Source organism: Gossypium arboreum, chromosome 4 (assembly GCF_025698485.1).
Source record: "Gossypium arboreum isolate Shixiya-1 chromosome 4, ASM2569848v2, whole genome shotgun sequence".
Lineage (NCBI taxonomy): Eukaryota > Viridiplantae > Streptophyta > Magnoliopsida > Malvales > Malvaceae > Gossypium > Gossypium arboreum.
The window spans coordinates 113,598,660-113,620,454 of record NC_069073.1 but is presented as its reverse complement, the minus strand read 5'-3'; the positions used below and the strand labels follow the sequence as shown (position 1 = coordinate 113,620,454).

Here is a 21,795-nt window from a genome sequence, read left to right as displayed (position 1 = left end):
CATATTATACTAATAATTTAATTTATTAAAAATCGTGATAGAAATATAGAAATATTTAATCACAAATTACAAAAATAGGGTAGAAAAAATTCACGTGGCAAGCATACATGTAGAGAGGTATAATATTATTAAAAGGTTGCAAATTGAGCAAAAATTTACTTAGCTCATGGAATACATGGCAGATTTCAATGGAGAGACATCAAATAAAGATTTATCAAATTAAATATACATACCTCTTAGAAATTGTAAATTGGATGGTAGAGTCAATTCCAGCAAATTAAATTACACCTGCAAACAACCAACAACCATGAAATTAAAAAATAATCCAAGGATAAACAAGAATAGTAATTTGATTTTTACATTAAAAAAATGTACAATAATAAACTTGAAAATTTATAGACTAAAATAGAAATTCAAAAACCCTTTGAAATTAGACTAACATGGGTTTACTACATCCACCGTTTACAACATGGGTTTATTGCTTCTATAAACTCAAATTAGACATTGTTGAGGAAATATAACACATTCTGATAAAGTACAAGGCTAATGGATATCAAAAGTTGATCCATAAGTAGAAAACCTCACAACTATAAACCTGCTAATTTGCAACATCAATTTCATTACACGGGAAATTTATGTGTAATCAAATATGCATTAACCAAATAGATTATCCAGTATCATCATCACACGTGTAATGGAAAAATGCATTAAACAAACTGATTGTGAATCTCGAAGTTCTTGATATTATTCACTTTAAAAAGAAAATTAGGAGAAAAGTGCTCCCAAAAATGACTTATTTCAGTAGTGCCCGTGAACTTTAAAGCATCCAAACGTACATCTGATATTGAAAATCGCAAATTGAATAGTAAAAAAATGCATTAAACAAAGTGGATGAATCCCATCCAAGGAAGCAATGCATTAAACCTATATCATTAACCTATAAGTTGAATTCTATCAATTTGTAAATAAGTAAAGAAAAATGAAATGGCATTACTCTATGTGTTCATTGCTATTGATACTATACTGGTGGGCGTACCGTACCATATATGAACCAATACCTAAAACACCAGATGAGGAATTTTATGAAACAATTTTTTTCGTTTCACAAACTTGAACGGTAAAAATTATGTCGAATAAATTAGTTGAAAATGGTCATTCCACCTTCTTTGGCAGCCTCCTTAGCATTTCTAGTGCTATATATGAACCAATAGAGTGCCCTACCTTCATGGAAAATTAAACATCTACAATGAGTTTAATCTTAGAAATCAGAATCAACTGCAAGAATTTTGGAATATATCACTTTATGAAATTTTAGTGTTTCTTTCCAAGCCAAAATGTTGTTCACTAGTAGGAATGAAAATCAAACATGTGTCCTTAACAGAAAAACAAATAAAAAGGCACTTATTGAAAAAGATGTTGAACATTATCAAATGTTAGATCGAAAACTATATGCCAAGAATGAAAAAGATATTTCTCCTTGTATCGGGGGAAAAGAAAAACATTTCAAGAGGTTATATTCTTCGAAGAAGAAATTGTTTCTACGACTAGCAGGAAGATGAAACAACAGAAAGAAATTAGTCTTACAAGAACTAAAGGGGCTTCAATATTTTGCACTTTGATGAACTCAATCTACAAAAGTAAAAATTAAAGCAAAGTTATAATCCTTTATGATGAATTGGTAAGCTAAACATGGTTTCATCGTGATTCTAAGCTAAAGATCTTCATCTAGAAAGATAGGCTAGGCAAAAAAGATAACCAATAATCCAATTCAACAAGAAAAAGAAGCTTGGTCAATCGTGGAGAATAGTTAATTTGATTTTCAAGCGACTAACACATAAAACTGTAGTTCTCAAGTTTATCCTAACTAAATTCAGTCTTCCAACCATGGTAGTCAAGATCTGCATCAATATCGGCCGATAGCACTGCTCCAATCCTAAACCGTATCAAGTAGTCTATGTTCTGCTTTACCAAAGTTTATGTGCATTTTGGATATTTCGGTGTGTTTCAAATTGTAGACGGTCAATTTCAGCCCATACCGATTGGTACACAATTTTGATATTTTAAACCAATCTTTTAAATGTTCCTTTTTTATTTTTCTATAATTACATTTAAAATTAAAATATAGTTATAAATTAAGTTATTGAACCTAATTAATAATTTTAAAACTTATATTTACATATAAATATATTTATATGGATGTAATTGAGATATATTATGTATATATAACATATATGGATGTAATTGAGATAAATCATGTATTATAACATTTAAGTTATTAAGAAACTAAAATCATAATAAAGATATATATGTGAAAATGTTTAAAATACTAATACATCGAAACATGTCAGATCTGGTACTAACTAGTATTAAGGCAAAAACGATACGCCCACCAGTATGGTACTGACTAACTAGCTTCCAACTCATATTATATGCATAAATTTTAATACAATTTCACTTCAGTAAAAATTCATTACTCTTACATCACCAGGTAAATGATTCTTTACTTATTTGTAAATAAGTATGGTACTGATTATCTGATTTAATTATACGAGTTACTTTGCTTTTGATCATATTTTTATATTGCTGCATCTTTTTAGTTATACTATTATATGCATAAATTTTAATACAATTTCACTTCAAGAAAATTCATTACTCTTACATCACCGGGTAAATGATTCTTTTTTTACAAATGGTCAACAACAATAACTGTTGTATATGAACAACATGAACACAAGATCTCATAACATGAACAAACTGGAAAACCCTTTTCTCAAGATCTCATCATTTCCTAAACACCCAAGTAAGACACATTGTACTCATAAAAAAATATAAATTCGAAGCTTATAAAGTAATAAAATACAACCTAACAAAATCAACATAAACACAAAGATGACATGCATTATCCATTTTCAAAGAGGCTAAAACTAAATAAAGTGTCCATATAAGTAGTAACAATACCTATAGGACTCGAAATTCCAGCAGAAGCAACGGAGAGAAGAGGCATACGCAGATGCAGACGCAGTTAGGGAAAATGAGAGAAAAGAAATTGGGTAAATGTGGGAATGAAATCGGGTTTAAGTTGGGAAAGACGCAGACACAGTTAGGGTGCAAAATTAAAAATTTTGATTTGAGGTTATGGGAAAACTATTGATAGTAGAGCAAATCAAAGGGACTTTGGGGAAAATGATTTAAGGATATCTCTTTATGGGAAATTATAGGGGATTTCTAAAATCAGGGTTTGGAAGTAATGGGAAATTTTAGGGGATTTCTGAAACAGACGAAGTAAAGGGAAAAGCAATTGGGTAAACTGAACTGGGGAAAAGTAAAAGGAAATTGGGGTTTCAAAACACGACCTATTTTCAATCTATTAATAAATATTTGTGGCATTTTTATAAAGCGCCACTAATTAGAAGGCTACAAACGACGCAGTTTTTGCAATCTGTTAATAGATTTTTGTGGCGTTTCTAGTGAAAACGCCGGTATTTCACACCTTTTGTGGCGTTTATAAAAGCGCCACTAAGAAAAGGCTATAAAACGACGACGTTTTAAAATCTCTTTAGATGTTTTGTGGCGTTTTTTGAAAAAGCGCCACTAATAACAAGGTAATAACGACGCCGTTTTGCAATCTATTAATATATGTTTGTGGCGTTTTCTAGTGAAAACACCGGTAATTCACACCTCTTGCGGCGTTTATATAAGCGCCACTAATAACAAGGATGTAAACGACGCCATTTTACATTCTCTTAATGGATGTTTTTGTGGCGTTTTTTTAAAAGCGCCACTAATAACAAAGCTTTAAAACGACATAGTTTAAGCTATTAATACATGTTTACGGTGTTTTTTTTTTCTAAATCGCCACTAAGTATGCAATATTTTTTCCTCCCTTTTTTTTTCTCTTTTATTATTATTATTATTATTATTATTATTATTATTTACTATTAATACATGGTTAAATTTTAATTTTGTAACACCTCAAACCCGGCCCAGACGTTACGGCCGAATTCGGCGTGTCACATTGAAGTGTTTTTTGAAAACCATGTTTTCATTGAAAACCCTTCTTGATGTAAAACTCATTGGAGTGTTATTGTAAAACTCATGTTTTAATTAAAAATCTTTGAGAAGAATATTTTCGTTATAGATTAAAGTGAATGGAAACTGTGCAACAGGTAGGAAGCCAGAAAAGAGGAGGTGAGTCTATTGGACTGCTTAAGTACCAAGCTATTCATGGATCCAATCCTAGACATGTACACATCCATTGCCACACTTAAAGCGTATTACTTGTCCACGAACAACAAATTGAGTTTAAGCCCATTTAAAATATTTATTTCCTTTGAAAACATTTACGTTGCGGAAGCTTTGCTCGGTAATCGTGATATTTTGAAAATAAGTAACTTAAATGCGCCCTAGAGCTAACCAATTTAATAACCCAAAATATTAAAAATAATAAAAAGAGCGGCCCTATTACAACTTAAACCAGAATAAAAATAATCAAAATAATAAATGCGAAAGTTATTTTAAAGAAAACAAAAACTTAATCTTCGTGGCCGCTCTGAATCTCACCTAGCTCCAAGTCCACCAACTAGGGCTCACCTGCAAGGATGGAAGAGAAAGAGGGTGAGTTTGGAAAACTCAGTGTGTAAAGTGTCCCAACCAGAGCCCAAATCGGTTAAAGCTTTATCGGGCCTAAGCCCTATTCAAATCGTTTAATCGGGCCTTAGCCCATATCAATATTAATCTAGGCCATAGCCCCTTACAGTATCAGAGTATATTGGGCCTAGCCCATAGCAGTATCAATCTGGGCCATAGCCCTATTACAAGTCGAGATATATTGGGCCTTGGCCATATTAACACAATTGGGCCCATTTCAATACAGTTGGCCCATAACAAAATAGCCTCATATGATTAATGCATGATAACCCCATCCAAACCTGCACTTGCCTCCGTCCATCCCTACACTTCATGTGGGAATAAATTACCCACGCCATCCCTACACTTACAAAGCAGTAGCACCGCTATGACTAACTATAATCCGCAGCAAAGCTGCTTATATCAGAATATGTGGCACAGCCACCAGAAGGGGTTCTTCCTCTATAACATAACCCAGATCCTATGCAACAGATATACATGTCATGGCATACAACAAACAGAATCAGAATATCATGCATTTCAGTCAAAATTAACCCTAGGGGTATAACGGTCATTTTGCACCTAAGATAATTTTCATATTTAGGGGTATTTTAGTAAAATTTACTATTCTAGAGATTACACACATATTATAACCATTAACGCATTAACAGAAACACTTACCGAGCATTTTTACCGAATTGGGCCCGTTGGCCCACTACCCCATTTTCGGCCCATTAAGCCCAAATATACCGAAGTGCAAGAAATTGCGCACTCTGCACTCTTACCGCTTATGATTACCAAAATTAACAAACAAACCACCTCATGAGCGCTCGCACGCTCGCAAGTTCATAAATGCCGACTTTTCGGCATTTCGGCTTTTCGGCTTTTGCCGATCTAGTCTATGAGTGGGTGTCGTTTACACACCTGTTTTTCAATGAAACGTTGACGAGTTCCACACATGAGTTGCCTACAATCAGTTACTAACACATTAAACTATGAATCCATAACAACTTAACACATCAAACCCTTACCATATTTGGCCCTTAACACCTTAGGCACTAAAGTTCTTACCTTTGCCGAAAAAATGGACTAGATCTAATTCTGGTCGTTCCAAATATCCAAGCCCTCGATTAGTAGCCTTTAATCCACACTAGAGTAAAACAAATCAAATAACACCACTAAACCCTTTTAGTTTAGTCGACAGGCACCCTTTGCATATAGGGGTTTTCGGCTTTTCTTTAAACCACAAGATACAAATGGAAAGAAGGTTCGAATACTTACCAAGATATCTACTCGTTGAAGAACATTCCAAATACCTTCCTACCCCAGATCCGTTGTGAATCTAACTTAAACATGCGTAGAAAATAGATCTAAATATTAATTCCCGAATCACTACAATATGAGGCTTTTTGGCTTTTGGATCTATCCTAGAATATGGCTATTGCGATCTAAAAGAAAAAAAATAGGTGACGATAAGTTCACCATCAAAGAGACAATCAATAGAGGAAGAGATGTAAGATTAGAGGTTCGGTCTTTTGAAAGATTAAAAGGAAAAGAGATATGGTTTCAACCAAAAGAGTAATCGGCAACCAATATTTAAGAAGAAAGTCATTTTAAAAAGAATTTGGCTTCGAGGAAAGAAAATAGGAAATGAGGGAATTGTTCAGCTTTTGGGAAAAATAGAAAAGAATATGAGCAAAAGAAATAAGATAAGATTAGAATAAAATAAAGTCCTTTTCCAATTTTAATTCCTTCCTTTTAGCTCCTTAATTCCTGGCCAAATTCAAAGTTTGAATTTCATTCAAACTCCTAACCGCTGATCTGTAGCCTTATCCTCCGCTTCATCATGCTGTTAAGAAGAGTTTCGGTCAAACTCTAACTCCCCCCCCCACGTGAGCAGCAAAATTGGTAGCCCATTACGCGTACAACAGCTCGAACTCCAGACCTCAGTCCACTCTTGCACCTACGCTCGTGCTGCTGGCCACTGCACCATACTTTCTTCCTTACTAATATACGGTCACAGTTAATTTTAAACCTTACCTGCTGAAGCTCTAGTCCGTTTAAAAATAAAAGGGAAATTCCGCCTTCCACGCCACTCGAACCTTCAACCTCCAGAACACTCAGCCACACAGCTTGCCGCTGCGACACAACCTCGCTTTTGTTATAATATGTCTGCATTTACTTATAAGCCTTATTCGCTTCAGTCACGGGCTACTTAAAAGAAATAAAACAAGTTTCACTGTCCCCTGCATTCGAACTCGTGACCCCTAGGTCTTCTTAGCGCTCTGCTGCCGCTGCACCAAGGCGTTCTTTGTGTTAAATTATACTAGCAACTCCTCTTAACCCTTATTCTAGTCGCGATCTGCATATTAAAAAAACCCAAATTGCGCACACCGCACCTTGAACCCAATCACCTCCCTAGCGTCCTTAGCCATCGGGCAGATGCCTTGTGCTAAAACTCATTCTAATTTATTAATGAAGCCTATCGCCAGATTCCCTTAAGAGGCAAGATTCAAGAATTTTGCTAAAGCTATAGGCCGAGCCCCAGACCTTTCCCCATATTATACCCCTTCGTTACATATTTAATTACTAATAATAATAATAATAATAATAATAATAATAATAATAATAATTTCATAAACATATCTAATAATAAAAATTTCAAATACCAATAATACAACAAATAATAAAATTTTCATAAAATTTTCAAACATACATCTGATAATATTTTTCTAATAATTTTATCTCATAATACTAATTAAAATTTCATAAAAATTTAAAATATCCGTAATAATAAATATAGAAAAACTTTCTAGTAGTAATTCAAAATTTTTTCTTAAACGGTAATATTTAAAACTTCTTAATTATTCGTTTCCTTTTATCCGAATCTCAGACTCAAAGCCCAACTCTTCTAGGCCCCAAAAATCGGAGCGTTACAAATTTGGTCTCTCTAATATATTTAAATTTCAGATTTATTTGCATCTACTTTAATTTTTAATATCATTTAGTCTATATATTTTTATAATATTATTAATTAATCTAAATAGTTAATATTATTAACTTTTTATTAAAACATTACATGGTAATATATAATTTGAATATTTAGAGAATAGATATTGAAATGTGGTTTCCCATTTTTTATATGTTTGTGTCGTTCTTTTACATTAATATCTATATATCAATATATATCCATATGAAATTTTGTAGCACCCCAAACCCAAATTTCGAAGTTATGGCGGATCCGCATGCCACATCAAAAACGTAAAAAAAATTCCATTCTAAGTCCGAAAATCGTACTTGATGTTCAAAAGATTAATTCATTAAAGGTTAAAGTGAATGGAAGTCAGGCACCGTAGGAAACCGTAAAAGAGGTGGTGAGTCCATCCGATCGCTAAGTACCAAGCTCCTTCGGATCCAATCCTAGACATGCATACCGTCATTGCCACACCTTAACGTCATGGATATTTCTAGGAAACCGGTTCGATTAAGTCATTTTTAGGAAAAGTGATTAATTTTGGAAAATACTTTCATTCGGAAGCTTTGCTTGTTGTCGTGTTATTTTGAAATCAACTGTTGTTTTTGAAAACGTGCCTAAAGCCATCCAATTTCAATAGTTAAAATAAGTATTACCTATCTTAGTAATACATATAAAAAAACCATCAAAATAAATAAGCGGCCTTATTACATTTAAAACCCAAAACTTCAAACGTAAATAAAAGGATGTCCAGTTCACCGAAGAAAATCAAACTTTCGAATAGGTGGACACTCAATTCCCTCACACTCCAAGCCCACTATGGTTGGGGATTACTGCGTGGATGAAAATAAAAGGGTGAGTTTGGGAAAACTCGATGTAAATTAACCCAACCATAGCCTATATCACTTAAACCACGAAATAGAATAAGTTGGCCTTAGCCCGAGCGAATTCAAAATAAAGCCCATAGGCCCATAATGTAACGTAATGATATTACATGTTTATGCGAAACCCAACCATATCCAACCGTATACACCCCGTACCAACCTTACACCGTGTAGGGAGACAACTTGACCCACCCAACCGCTACACACCACAGAATTTACAGCATGGCTGGCAGAACAGATAATGTGACAGAGTCACCAAACACAGATAATCGTGGCAGAGCCACCAGATCAGATATTTGTGGCATAGCCACCAGAACGCTTCCTCCATAATATAACCCATGTCCCCATGCAACAGATATATAATCATGGCATACATCATACAGAATCAAATCGCCATGCTTTTCAGTCAAAATTAACCCTAGGGGTATAACAGTAATTTTGCACTTAGGGGTATAATAGTAATTTTTCATACATAGGGGTATTATAGTAATTTAGCTACTTTTAGGGTTTTCATGCATATCCTAACTATTTACGTACTATCAGAACACTTACCGCACATACTTACTGAATTGGGCCCGTTGGCCCATGAACCCGAAATTATCAAAATGTACGAAATCGCGCGTACTGCAGTTTATTACTTTAGATTACCAAATATACAAACCCAACTATCTTACGAGCATTCGCACACTCGCAAATTCCAAAAATACTGACTTTTCGGCATTTCGACTTTTCGCTTTTGCCAATCTAGTCTATGAGAGGTGTCGTTACACACATTGCTTGCGACGATATCTTTGAGATCCACACACGAACCGCCTACAATTGGATTACTAGCACGTTAATCTAACTATTCAAATACAAACTACGATTAACCCCTTACAATATTCGACCAACCACACCTACAGATCATAGTAAGCTTATAAGAAATCAATAAGCAACTCATTAACAAATTTTTGTCAATGTTTACCACATAATCATAATTTTACTGCAAGCTGTCTTCCTGAGCAACAGTCACTAAATTATTTATAACTGGAGCTACGAAACTCCAAATTAAGTGCCGTTAATTTTCCCTAAAAATAGACTCATATATCTTTTATCCATAAAATTTTCAGAATTTTTGGTTTGGCCAATCAATACCAGATTTTTCTTAAAGTTTCCCATGTTTCACTGTTTGACTAATCTGACCACTCTTCATTACGAATCAAATTTCTCATTGTACAGAATTCAAAATATATTCTCATTTATTTCATTTGAAACTAAACTCAACAAGATTTAATTACATAATTTATTCACCTTCTAACTCATCTCCCACAATTTATGGTGATTTTCCAAAGTCACGTTACTGCTGTTGTCCCAAGCAGATTTATTACCAAATCACTCTTTCACACATAACTTGCATGCATGTTATTTAAACATGTATATCACCAATCAATCATCACATATCTATGATTTTACTTAAGTATAATCTCCATTTCATCATTTTAAAGCACAACATGTTAGCTGATTTTTCCCTTTAACATCTAAGGCACATGCATGCTCATTTGTTTGGCTCAACTTCACCTATCTTCCATTTTTCATCAAAAGAACATGAAACAACAACCATTTCCTTCATTTTAATTCATGACTAAATGCTCACAACACAACTAAAAATCAAAATACTTCAAGAGTTAAGGTAGAATCAAAAAGAACTCATGAACCTCAAAATAGAAGCAAGGTACCAAGAACTTACCTTCAATTTTTCTCCTCCTAATAACCGAATACTCAAGAGCTTTCTCCTCTCCTTTCTCTTCTCTAACTTTCAGCTATTATGAACAAAGATGGACAAAAATTTGTTCTTTTCACCCCTTTTTCTTTTAATAAAACTTCATATTTCATCCATTTAATTCTTTAATACAAAAGACATGAAATTCTTATCATGAAACATTTACCTAACTCATTATCATGAAACATTTACCTAACCCATTATCATGGAACATTTACCTAACCTATTATCATGGAACATTTACCTAACCTATTATCAATTTGTATCAATTTGTACCATAAATTATGGATATCAAGTGTACATTTTGTCTACAACAACATGATGGCTGGCCACTTCATGTAAAATGGGAGGTTTGTCATGCAAATCCTCCTATTTTGCACTCCTATTTATTTGGCCACTTCAATTTAGCCTATAGCATTTTCAAACATTTTCACATAGGTTCTATTTCATAATTTCACCCCCTTTTTGTTATGGAACAAAAATTAACTAAAATTGTCGGGTTCTATCTTAAGTTTGAGCTTCCTAGAGGCCCACTAATATAATTAAACCTATGCCAACATTCACAGGATTCCTAAAAATTGGGGTGTTACAAATTTATTCTTACAGGTAATTAAGATTTAGTATTTAAGTGTTTAAGGGTTTAGTGTCTATAGTTTAAGGTTTTATGGTTTTGGATTTAGGGTTTATAGTTTAAGATTTAGGGTTTATAATTTAAGCTGGTCTAGTGATTTAGGTTTACCGTTTTATGATTTAGGAATCTATATTTAAGGGTTTAAGGGTTTAGTGTCTATAATTTAGGGTTTTATGGCTTAGGATTCAAGGTTTAATATTTAGGGTTTACGGTTTATAGTTTAGGGTTTATGACTAGAGATTTAGGGTTTGAAATTTAAAAGGGTTATTGATTTAAGGGTTAGGGGCCGAGTTAGGGTTTAAAGAAAGCCATAACATTGATTTTAACAGCTTTGTAACTTAGTTAAATGAAAACCTCTAAATAGTTTATTTATCAAACAGTAACCTTTCATAATTAAGTAACTTTCCCATAGTTAAGTGAATGGTGTAGTTAATTTATATTGTTTATAAAGTTGGTTTTAGATATGATCAAAATAAAATCGAATTCAAAATAAAAATAAGACCTTATTTAATTTGTTATAATTTTGTCCTATCCAAAATAGATAGTTACATATCCATATTAATTTATTACTTTTTTATTTATTTTTCAATAAATAATTTCTTATAATTTTAATATATTAAAATTAAAATGATCTCTTTACAATTATATAAGAGATTATTTAATATATAAATTAAAAAATACTAATTAATCTAAACCCTAAGCTACAATCTCCAAAACCTTAAATCATAAAACATAAACCATCAAGCTTAAACCCTAACCCTTAAACTCATAATCCATAAAACCTAAAATAGTTTAGATCTATAGCGGCGTTTTCCATAAAGCGCCGCTAATGCCACTGAAGCTCAAAGAAAAACGACGTCGTTCTGTTTAATCTTTTAGCGGCGTTTTTGATAGATCGACCTATAGCGGCGCTTTCTTAAAAACGCCGCTAATGTTGGATCTATTGCGGTGTCGGCATTTTTTGGGAAGCGCCGCTAATGCCACTGAAGCTAAAAAAAACGACGTCGTTCTCTTTAATCTTTTAGCGGCGTTTTTAAAAATGCGCCACTATAGGTTGATCTATAGCAGCGCTTTCTCAAAAACGCTGCTAATGCTCGATCTTTAGCGACATTTTTTAACAAACGCCTGTAATACTCGATCTATTCGATTTTTAGTGGCGTTTTCTTTTCAAACACCGCTAAAAACGCCACTAAAACCCTATTTTGGTGTAGTGATTATAGTTTTTAGCAAAACGTTTCTCAATTTCGTCAAGGAAATTTTGACCTGAGTAATCTTTTTAGATTCTTTGCCCTTAAAGGCTTCTAAAATGTTGTACTTCATGATCATTAGACTCATGTAATTTGAACGATCCCACCTTTCAAAATCCCTTTTAACATAAGGGGTGCTTTCCGCAGTGAGAGGTATGAGTAGTTCTTCCTTTAGTGCAAGGTCTATGTTCATACAGTCAAACATTATAAGTAAGTGCCTTTTCCATTCATTGAAATTAGTCCCATTAAGCATGTGTATAGAATTTATATTAGCAGATATTGTGGATGAATTAGCTGAATATAGAACAAAAAATAAACTCACATCAATATTCATAAGTAAACAATAAATTCAAGATAATGGCTAATCCCATCTCAAGATATCAAACACTACATTAATATCAAGTCTTTGGACAGTAATATTAACAACAAGCGATACTCTTGTTGTAGCAATCAAACATTGACAATAAACTATGTCAAACAATGAATTAATCTTTGGACTAACTTGACAATAAACTATGTCAAACAATGAATTAATCTTTGGACTAACTTATTGCTCACATAAAATGCCTTATAATTGTCACACATTTATCACCATAGATGTCGTCGTAATTCTGCCAAATATTAACTTACCTTTGAGTCAATTAATAAACGCATGAATCACAAAAACATATAATCATCTTGATATTTTAAATAAACTAATCTACACAAAAGAGGTTACTTTGGCGACATTTTATTTCAAACTAATTTATTTAAAAATATTAGACATCCTTAATTAAAACCTAAAGCCAAAATCTAAATTTATTTGTTTCAAAATATTTCTTTTAATTTCATCTTTCAATCAAATTAAAAGATAATAGTATATATATATCTATATATATATATATATTTATCTCAAAACAACATACAATGATGTTGGCAAATATAATAATAGATGAATAAATCTTAAACCATAAACAACCTCACATAAGACTTCAAATTTAAACCAAAATAATTTGAATAAAGGTAAACCTCATCTTAAGATATCAGTCACTCCATTAATATTTCATCTTTGGAAAAAATATTAACTTGTAAGTGATATCTTGGTGTAGTAATCAAACATTGACAATAAGAATATGTCGAACAATAAATCTTCCTTTGGGTCAATTTATTACTCACATATAGAACTGAATAATCGTCACATGTTTATCACCATAGTTGTACATGTAATATTATTAACCTTCATTTGCACACAAATTTTTATATTTTAAAACAAAATAATTTATACAAAGAAATCACTTTGGTGACTTTTTGCTTCAATTAAGTTATTTTAAAATATATATAAACATACCAATATTCAAATTTAAATTTCCCCAATAGTCAAATGTCAAAACTATTTTTTATTGCTTTATAGACTCAAATAACCCAAAATAAGGTTGTCTTAATAATGCAATAAAAACCAAAACCTTAAATTTTTTTTTGACTATTTCTTTTCTTTTCTTTTTTTTTTTTGTTCCAAAATCATATATATCAAAACTAAATAGAAATAATGTAGTGGTTCAAAGCCAAATAATTAACAAGCATATGTATTCATAATTTTGGCATGGAGAAAAACACCAAAGCAATTCTCGCATATACATGTATTTATAATCAAATAGAAAAACTTACCTTGAATTTACCATGTAAATCCAAAGTTGTATTTATGATTAAACAGATATTCACATAAATATTTGAAAAATATTTTCAAGCCAATAAATCTCAAAAACAAAATCATAATAGTTGGCATATCCCACAATTCATACAATAAACCATATCATCATAATTTAATCAAATATTTGGAACCATAAGATGCCAAAACCTAAGATTATATAACCAAATTTAAAACTAAAATATTTAAGTATGTATATAGTTGACATGAATTTACACCAAAGCACCCATAAAATTGAATATATAACCATAACAACAACAAAAAAAATTTAACTTCAATGATATCTATCAAACTTAATTTCACCAATTGAACTATAAAAGATATCTTATTGAATAATGGTTATAAACACCCGCTCACACAAACTATAATCATGCATTAATCCTCAAAATCATTGATATGTATATAATATATATACACACTCAAATATAAAAATAATACTGGCTTGCCTTACATATTTCATGTAAACTCAAATTTATATTCATGACTAAAGAAATTATCATAAAACTTCTTTATACACACAAATACTAAAAAAATCCATAACCACAAAATATAATAAGAATCCCAAATTATATAAAAGTCTTTATATGCTAACTACCTATGAAAATTCATAGCCACCATATTTAAAAAATAATCTCAAATATTTTAATTTTAGTTAGATTCCATAAAGACTAAAACTTACATAAAATAATTATAAAAGAAACCAAAAGTAATCATTCAGATATATGAATTGAATTCAATGGTGAATATAATTCATCATAAATAAAGACAAAGAATGATGATTCCATATATATTCAACTACAAACAAAAATTTAAAACAAATAGTGCGAAAAAAATATATCTTACCAACATTCATTTATTCGATTATCAAGAAAATTAACTTTCAAAACCAATTATACAACCCAATTGGAATTCTTCAATTGTAAAAAGTTGTAAGTCTGTAATTTTAATTTAATAATGACTTTAACCAAAATTTATAAAATAATTGTGTGAAAAGAAGAGAAAAAATCTCACACAAATTAATTTTTATCAATTGATTATAAATAAATAAATAAACATTTATCTTTCGAATAGCATATGCAAATATTAAACTAGATTATATTTATAAAACCTTAAAACTTTATTTAAAGAATTAAAACCCAAAATTTATCAAGAATCTTAAAGATTCAACATAATATATAATTAAAATATCAAATCCATAAAATTAAAAAAGAAAAACGAATCAATCCAAAACTAATAAAGAATCAATTCATTCTCAATGATTCAACATGACAAAGCTCGGATGCCACTTGTTAGAATTTTAAATAATATCTAATATAAAATTAGAACTATAAACTAGGATCTATCATGTCTAATCATCAAGAATAAATCAAGAACAAAACTAGATGCGGAAGCGTATCTGAATCCATGAATTTCTTGAAGTTTTACCCGATCTTGGGGATTTGATCTTCCAAATTAGCACACAAGAAATTCAAAGAATATTTGCTCTCTCTTTCGTAACAATGTGATATTAGAAAAGATATCTTTTGTGTAACACCCCCTACCCGTATTCATTGCCGAATTTAGGCCATTACATTTTGTGTAATTTGGGGACCATAACCCTAATATTTATAACCTTGGCATATTAGTTCTAATCAAATTCTAATTAGCCCATCATTAATTAGAATTTGATTAGAACTTAATTACTAGAGTATCTACACATATTTGACCCATATTTTATTTAATAATTAAAGCCCAATAAAATTTTAACCAAATTAGATCACTTTTAATTTGGGCTAACCTATCAAAAATAACATGTAATTACCCTTATTATATATGTGATGTCCATATTTTTCAACATGAAGCTCTTACAACGGCTAGATTTTGGGATATACACCGACATAACCACTCTCATCTATTTATAAATATCACCAGTAGACAAATTAGAAATGGTTCATCATCTATCTAAGCTTTTTAGCATCCTCTTATCTGTCTTTTGCTTTTAATTTCTTGTTCTTTGATCCACCTACTCAATTTGATTTATTAAACCATGGAATCAAATTCCTTCCTCAATCGAAAGAGAAAGGGTTATCTCAACCCTTCGAGAAATTCAATTTCTAACTCCGGTGAATGTAAAGCTTTGAAGATCCAAGAAAACCCTCTATTGAAACCTGTCTCTAATAGGGATGAACATATTTAATTAGGGATGATCATCAGATTTTGGTGGAGATGGAATCAAATTCACTCCTCAATCAAAAGAGAAAGGGTTATCTCAACTCTTTAACAAATCCGGTTTCCAACTCCGGTGAATGGAAAGCTTTAAAGATACAAGAAAACCCTCTGTTAAAACTTGTCTCTAATAGGGATGAATGGGGAGATTTAATTAGCGATGATAATCGACTACCAAGTCTAAACCAGTTTGACCAAGAAATAGATTATGAGCTGCTACTTCTTATCCTCAAATACAAGTTATAGATTTTATTGGAGATGGTGAAGCTTTTCATCGGTCAGTGAAGACTATGGGCACTACCAGTCTAAAATAGTTCTTTTTAGGTATTCAAGATATATAGGAAATTGTTATGCTTTATCCTAAACTTAAGGATAATTTAGTTTTGTAATTTTCCCTATTATCTTTATATAAATAAATAGAAAATGAATTTCAATAAATCAAATTTTGTTAAATGGATAAGTAATTTTCCCTAGTCTCAAGCATTACTTGAGATGTTTGAAACTATGGGGTGAGCTAAACTTACTCAGTGTGATTCAATAACAGTTTAAACACATAATCATTCATACGGACAACAATCAATAATTCAATACAGCATAATACGTAGCATAAAACATTAACATTTGAGTATATCATAAGCATAATGCAATGCAAAAAGATTCCTACCCATCCATCCGCTACCCTCCACGAGTACTCTAGAACCCGTCTACCAATCTCCAAATATTGTGAGCTGAGCTCGATGTGGTTAAACCACCATTATAAACAATGCAATTATATTTCCAATTAATATGCGATATAATGACCAATCTCCTCATTACTCCCAGTGTAGTGCACTGACAATATTAATGCGGACTTAATTTGCCACCGGTACTCCATGGAACTCCTCTATCATCCATAATAACCCACCCCATGCACATGCATTATGTTATACAATTTACCAGTAAGTACATGCTTCCATTTCAATCTCAGTTCAGTTGCATGTTTTACGCGCTTTCATTATATCAATCATTTCAATTCAATGGAATAATTATCATGCATTTGATTTCACATTCAAATTCAATAGCATTCTATCATGTCTTAATATTAGAATCATTTCAACAGCAATTTATCATGCTACTAAAGCAACCTTTCAATGCATGTATAGTTAGCTTTCAATTAGAACATTTAATGGCATTTCACTGAAGAATACAATTCAGGCATTCAAATATCATTTCATATCAACACATGTTATACATAAACCCAACAACATTTACTATCCCAATCAACCATTTTGAATCACACAAATATTAGCATACAAATATCAACCATAGTAGCTTTGTATTCATGCTATTTAATTAGGCTCGAAATGTACCTAATTCGGCCACATTTAAATCGCTTATTTAAAATTTTAAATAAGCTGACCAACAAACTTAAATATCAATTTAATCATTAAAAAACATAAATTTAACACTTATTTTAATAAGTTAGAACCCACACCTTAGTTCGCCTTCGTAGCACTAAACTGTAAGAGTTTATGTTTCCAATATAACACCTTAAACGTACTTAACACCAAATAACAACATCTAACACATTAACTACCGTTAAAAATAGCCTTGAAAATCCCTATAAGGGTTTGTCCAAATTAGTGTTACATCCATAAATTTTCAGATCTAATTTGGTTAAGCAACTTACACTGTTTGATGTGAAACGAGAATACGAACGAAACCCAACTTCATTGCTGATCCGAGGTGTTCAAACCATCACCTACATCATATTTAATACTCAAAAGTCAGTAAAAAAAATCCAAATTAAGGCCTTAGAAAATTTTGACAAAGCAAAAACTCCAAACAAAATCAAAACAGTGCAAGATCTTGCATAGATCTGCACTTTACTCTACCCGTTACCCATATCTAAGTTGTCGAATGATAGGGATTAATTATTCCTAAATCACACATGATTAAAGGCTGATTAGAGTAAGGTAATACAAATTAAAAACTTGCTGGAAAAATGTGGTAAAATAATAAAATTCAGTAGCCTCTAATGGTGGTTTAGAGTGGCACACCACCATTATTGGCCATGAAAGGGATGATTTCGCAAGGCACAAAAAGAGGTTTTTAAAGGCTAGTTAGGGACATCCAAAAACATGATTTTTAAGCTGGAAAAATGTGTTTTCTTGGCTAAAAATACAGCAGCCAAAATTGGCACAAAAAGAGAAGGGGAAAGGGAGAAAAGGGAGACTTATCGGCACCACCACGAATGGAGGAAAAGGGGTGGCAATGGGCAGAAAAGAGGTTGATATAGGTAGAAATAGGGAAGGTTTTAGGGTAGCAATAAGGGATTATTTGAAGGTTAAAATTACTAGCAAAGTGGCTAGGAAATAATATCAAATATCAAGAACAAAGGGTGACACAAGTATGGTGAAAATCACAATTCTCTGGACAGCACAAAAAAGAAGAAACAAAAAAAAAATGAGTGATGAAAAGGAGGGGAACAACTAGGGTTGTGGAATTAGTGACTAAACGCTGATAATTAACTGAAAAAGTTGTATTTCTACCTAGGGTTGCTAAGTTTGGGCGGCACAAAAATAAGGGGAAGGAGAAAATTAGAAAAATTAAGCTATTTTGCAAAGGAAGGGAATTGAACACGAGTCCTTGAGCTAATTACACCATCTCCTATTTTCTTTTAACCACTAAGCCAATAACTCATCCTTGACACAATTTTACACTCTATAAATAAAAAATTTGGGATGTTACGGTTCCTTTTACCGATTACATATGTATCTTGGATACTCGACAATAAAAATGCATTGTGCCTGTCAGTTGAGACATTAGAAGTAGAACCAAGGCATTATCAACAATCCAAATAGCCAAGGGTGTTCATTATGGAAAGAAAATTGACTTGGTAAATCAGAGTGCTAAGGAGAGCCCCTTAGAAATAATAGGGGGACGACAAATCGATATGAAGCCTGTTGAATTATCAATGGGGCTACCACCTTTGTGAGAGATCGGTTGTACATCAAACTTTATAGGAAAAGAAATTATGCAAATTGTGTAGTCAAATCTAGTAAATGTGACGAGCAAGGTACATCTCAAACACTTTTCTAGTGTTTTACATAATGACTTACCGTTGGCTTAGTAAAGGCGCAGGGTCCCTTTTAGAGTTTTGAAATGGGTAAGAAGAGGGGCTTACAAACCAGAGTTAGCAATAATACTCAAAGTTAACCCAATGTTCAATGTAAGTGTATAACAACCCGATTTTGGGTCTAATCAGAGTAGTGGTTTCAGGACAACAAATCCGAAGCAAAAAAAATTATTTTTCTTATATTTTTATGGTCTACAATTTTATGAAATAATTCTTTGAAAATTTTGACGTTTGGGCACTCAATTTAGCAAAAATGACTAAATTCCAAAAAGTGTAAAACTTAAGTTCTAGAAGCTAGAGGTGTCTAATTGCTATGAAATTTTAAATTAAAGTTCCTTAGATGGTAATTAGACCATTTGTTAATTAGATGGACAAAAATGGACATGATTAGGTGAAATTTTTAAAGTTATGCATGAATGGCATTTTGGTTATTTGGTAAGTAAAGCCAAAATAACTAAAAGAAAAGATATCATCTTCTTCAAATTAGTCCATTGTACCGAAAATTGAAGGGGTGTCCACATCTAGGGTTTTTTCATCTTTCAAACTCGATTGTAAGTCTGTTCTTGCCCCGTTTTTAATGTTCTTTACATTTTTGAGCCCGATCTATCTATTTCTCCCACTAATTTAAGAAATAATCAAAGTTTAAATTTTTACCCATGATAGATATTTGTGTATTTTGATGCCTAATGGTAGAAAATGTAAGTTTGGTGTTAGATAAACAACATTTACTAGGTGATTTTTGATGAAAATGTAAAAAATGTCCTAACTATAAAAGTTATAAAATAAGTAGTAAAAGTGTGATTAAATGGAAAATATGGGCTAGTATAAGTATGAAAATGGTTCAGCTAGGCTTGGGTAATGAAGAAATTAGATGAAAATTATTTTACGAGCCTAGGGACTAAATTGTAAAAATGTGAAACATTTGGGGAAAAATGTAAATTTTGTCATAATATGATTTTTGGATTGAATTGAACAATGTGGATATTAAATGAGTTAAATTTGTTATTATAGATCAAGAAAAACAAGGTTCGGACCTAGACTAGGGGAAAACAATGTATTTGACGATTAGGTCCCATTCCTAGGATTTTTGTACCAAGGTATTCCTAGGATTTTTGTACCAAGGTAAGTTCGTATGTAAATAATACATTCTTATATTTATGTTTTTAAATGCTTGAATATTATATGAATTGTGATTGACTCCTTAGACGTATTCGACAAAGTTTCAACAAGCAAGAATTTCTAGTTGAGCCTTAGGAATAGAGTAGGATACGAGTGACATGTCACTAGGAACCCATGTGTTTATGTAATCCAGGTGCTGGTCTCGCACGTCCTACCAGTGGCTGAGTAGTCCGGCATATGTTACGGATACCTGACAGCTTGTATGAGTAGCACTGTGTAGCTACATCCTGACTGACAGCTTGTGTGAGCATGCCCGTGAGTAGCTCGAAAATGAGCCTATATGTATTATGAGATGTGAGGTAGCTTTGGCTACATGTATGGCACTTATGTGCAAAATTTTTGAGTATCCGTTAATATTCCGAGTGTACAACGGGAATGTCAAAGTTGTGAAAGACTATGGTTATGTCGCAAGTTGGTACAGGTATGTACATAAAACTCATACGTAGTGAGCTCGATATATGATGAAGTCTTGTTAAGGTTGTGATTGAGTAAGTTATGACTATAAGATTTTAATAATATTCATGCTAGTTTTCATCATGTTAATTGCATGTTAAATGTGTAGTTATGATGCTTATTATTTGCATAGGAACTTACTAAGCTTTATAGCTTAGTCCTCTTCCTTTCCCTTGTTTATAGTGTCACCAAGCTAGCTCGAGGATCGAAGACCGTCAGAGATCCATTCACATTGTCAACAATTATTTTGGTACCAATGATTTCAACATTTTGAGTTATGGCATGTATAGGAGACTTGGTCATTTTTTTGTGTCATAATTGATTTGGCCAAATGTGTTGGCTTATATTGGTTAAAAGTTAATTTTGTATAAGGCCATTTGAAATTGACTACTATTGGTATAAGCAATTTATATGATGATGCATTTCATGGATGTGGGAATTTACATGATTTGAGTTGCTAAATATGTGAGGTCGTGTGTTCCCTGTACCTTAATTTTGAGAAACAAAATACTCAAAATTAAGAACACGGGCAGAGACACAGGCGTGTGTCCTGGGCGTGTGAAGTTTGCACCTATTTAATGAAAATTCATAATTTTTAAATCGACCAGACAACCTAGCACACGGGCATGTGACTTGGCTGTATGTCTTCAATTTATTCTTGGATGACAAATAGAGAGTTACACGGGTTAGGGGCACGGGCATGTGTGACCACACAGCCTACCCACATGGGCATGTCTCATGCCCACACGGGCATGTGACCCCTATTTAGTGAAAATTTTTCTAAAATTCTTAGTTTAGTCTCGAACCAGTTCCAATACATGTTTTGGGCCTCGTAGGCTCGTATTAGAGACTTTATGATTAAATGAAAAAAGTTTTAATTTGGACTCAAATTTATGACTCAGAATTGTATGATTGTTTGTGTGGTAAGTTCGGTAATGCTTCGTACCCTTTTTAGCGTCGAATACCGGTAAGGGGTGTTACATTTAGTGGTATTAGAGCTACAGTTTAGTCGATTCTCAAACTAACATAGCGTGT

General features: G+C 32.2%; 1 long non-coding RNA gene across 1 annotated transcript; it reads right to left on the bottom strand.

Annotated features, from left to right (window-relative positions):
* Positions 1–14,102: 14,102 nt before the first annotated feature.
* On the bottom strand, positions 14,103–18,534 carry LOC108458325 (uncharacterized). Its single transcript, XR_001867274.2, has 2 exons — positions 17,885–18,534; positions 14,103–17,751 (listed from the first exon to the last, which is right to left on the bottom strand). It is a non-coding gene; the product is annotated as an uncharacterized LOC108458325 (long non-coding RNA).
* Between the last annotated feature and the right edge of the window lie 3,261 nt (positions 18,535–21,795).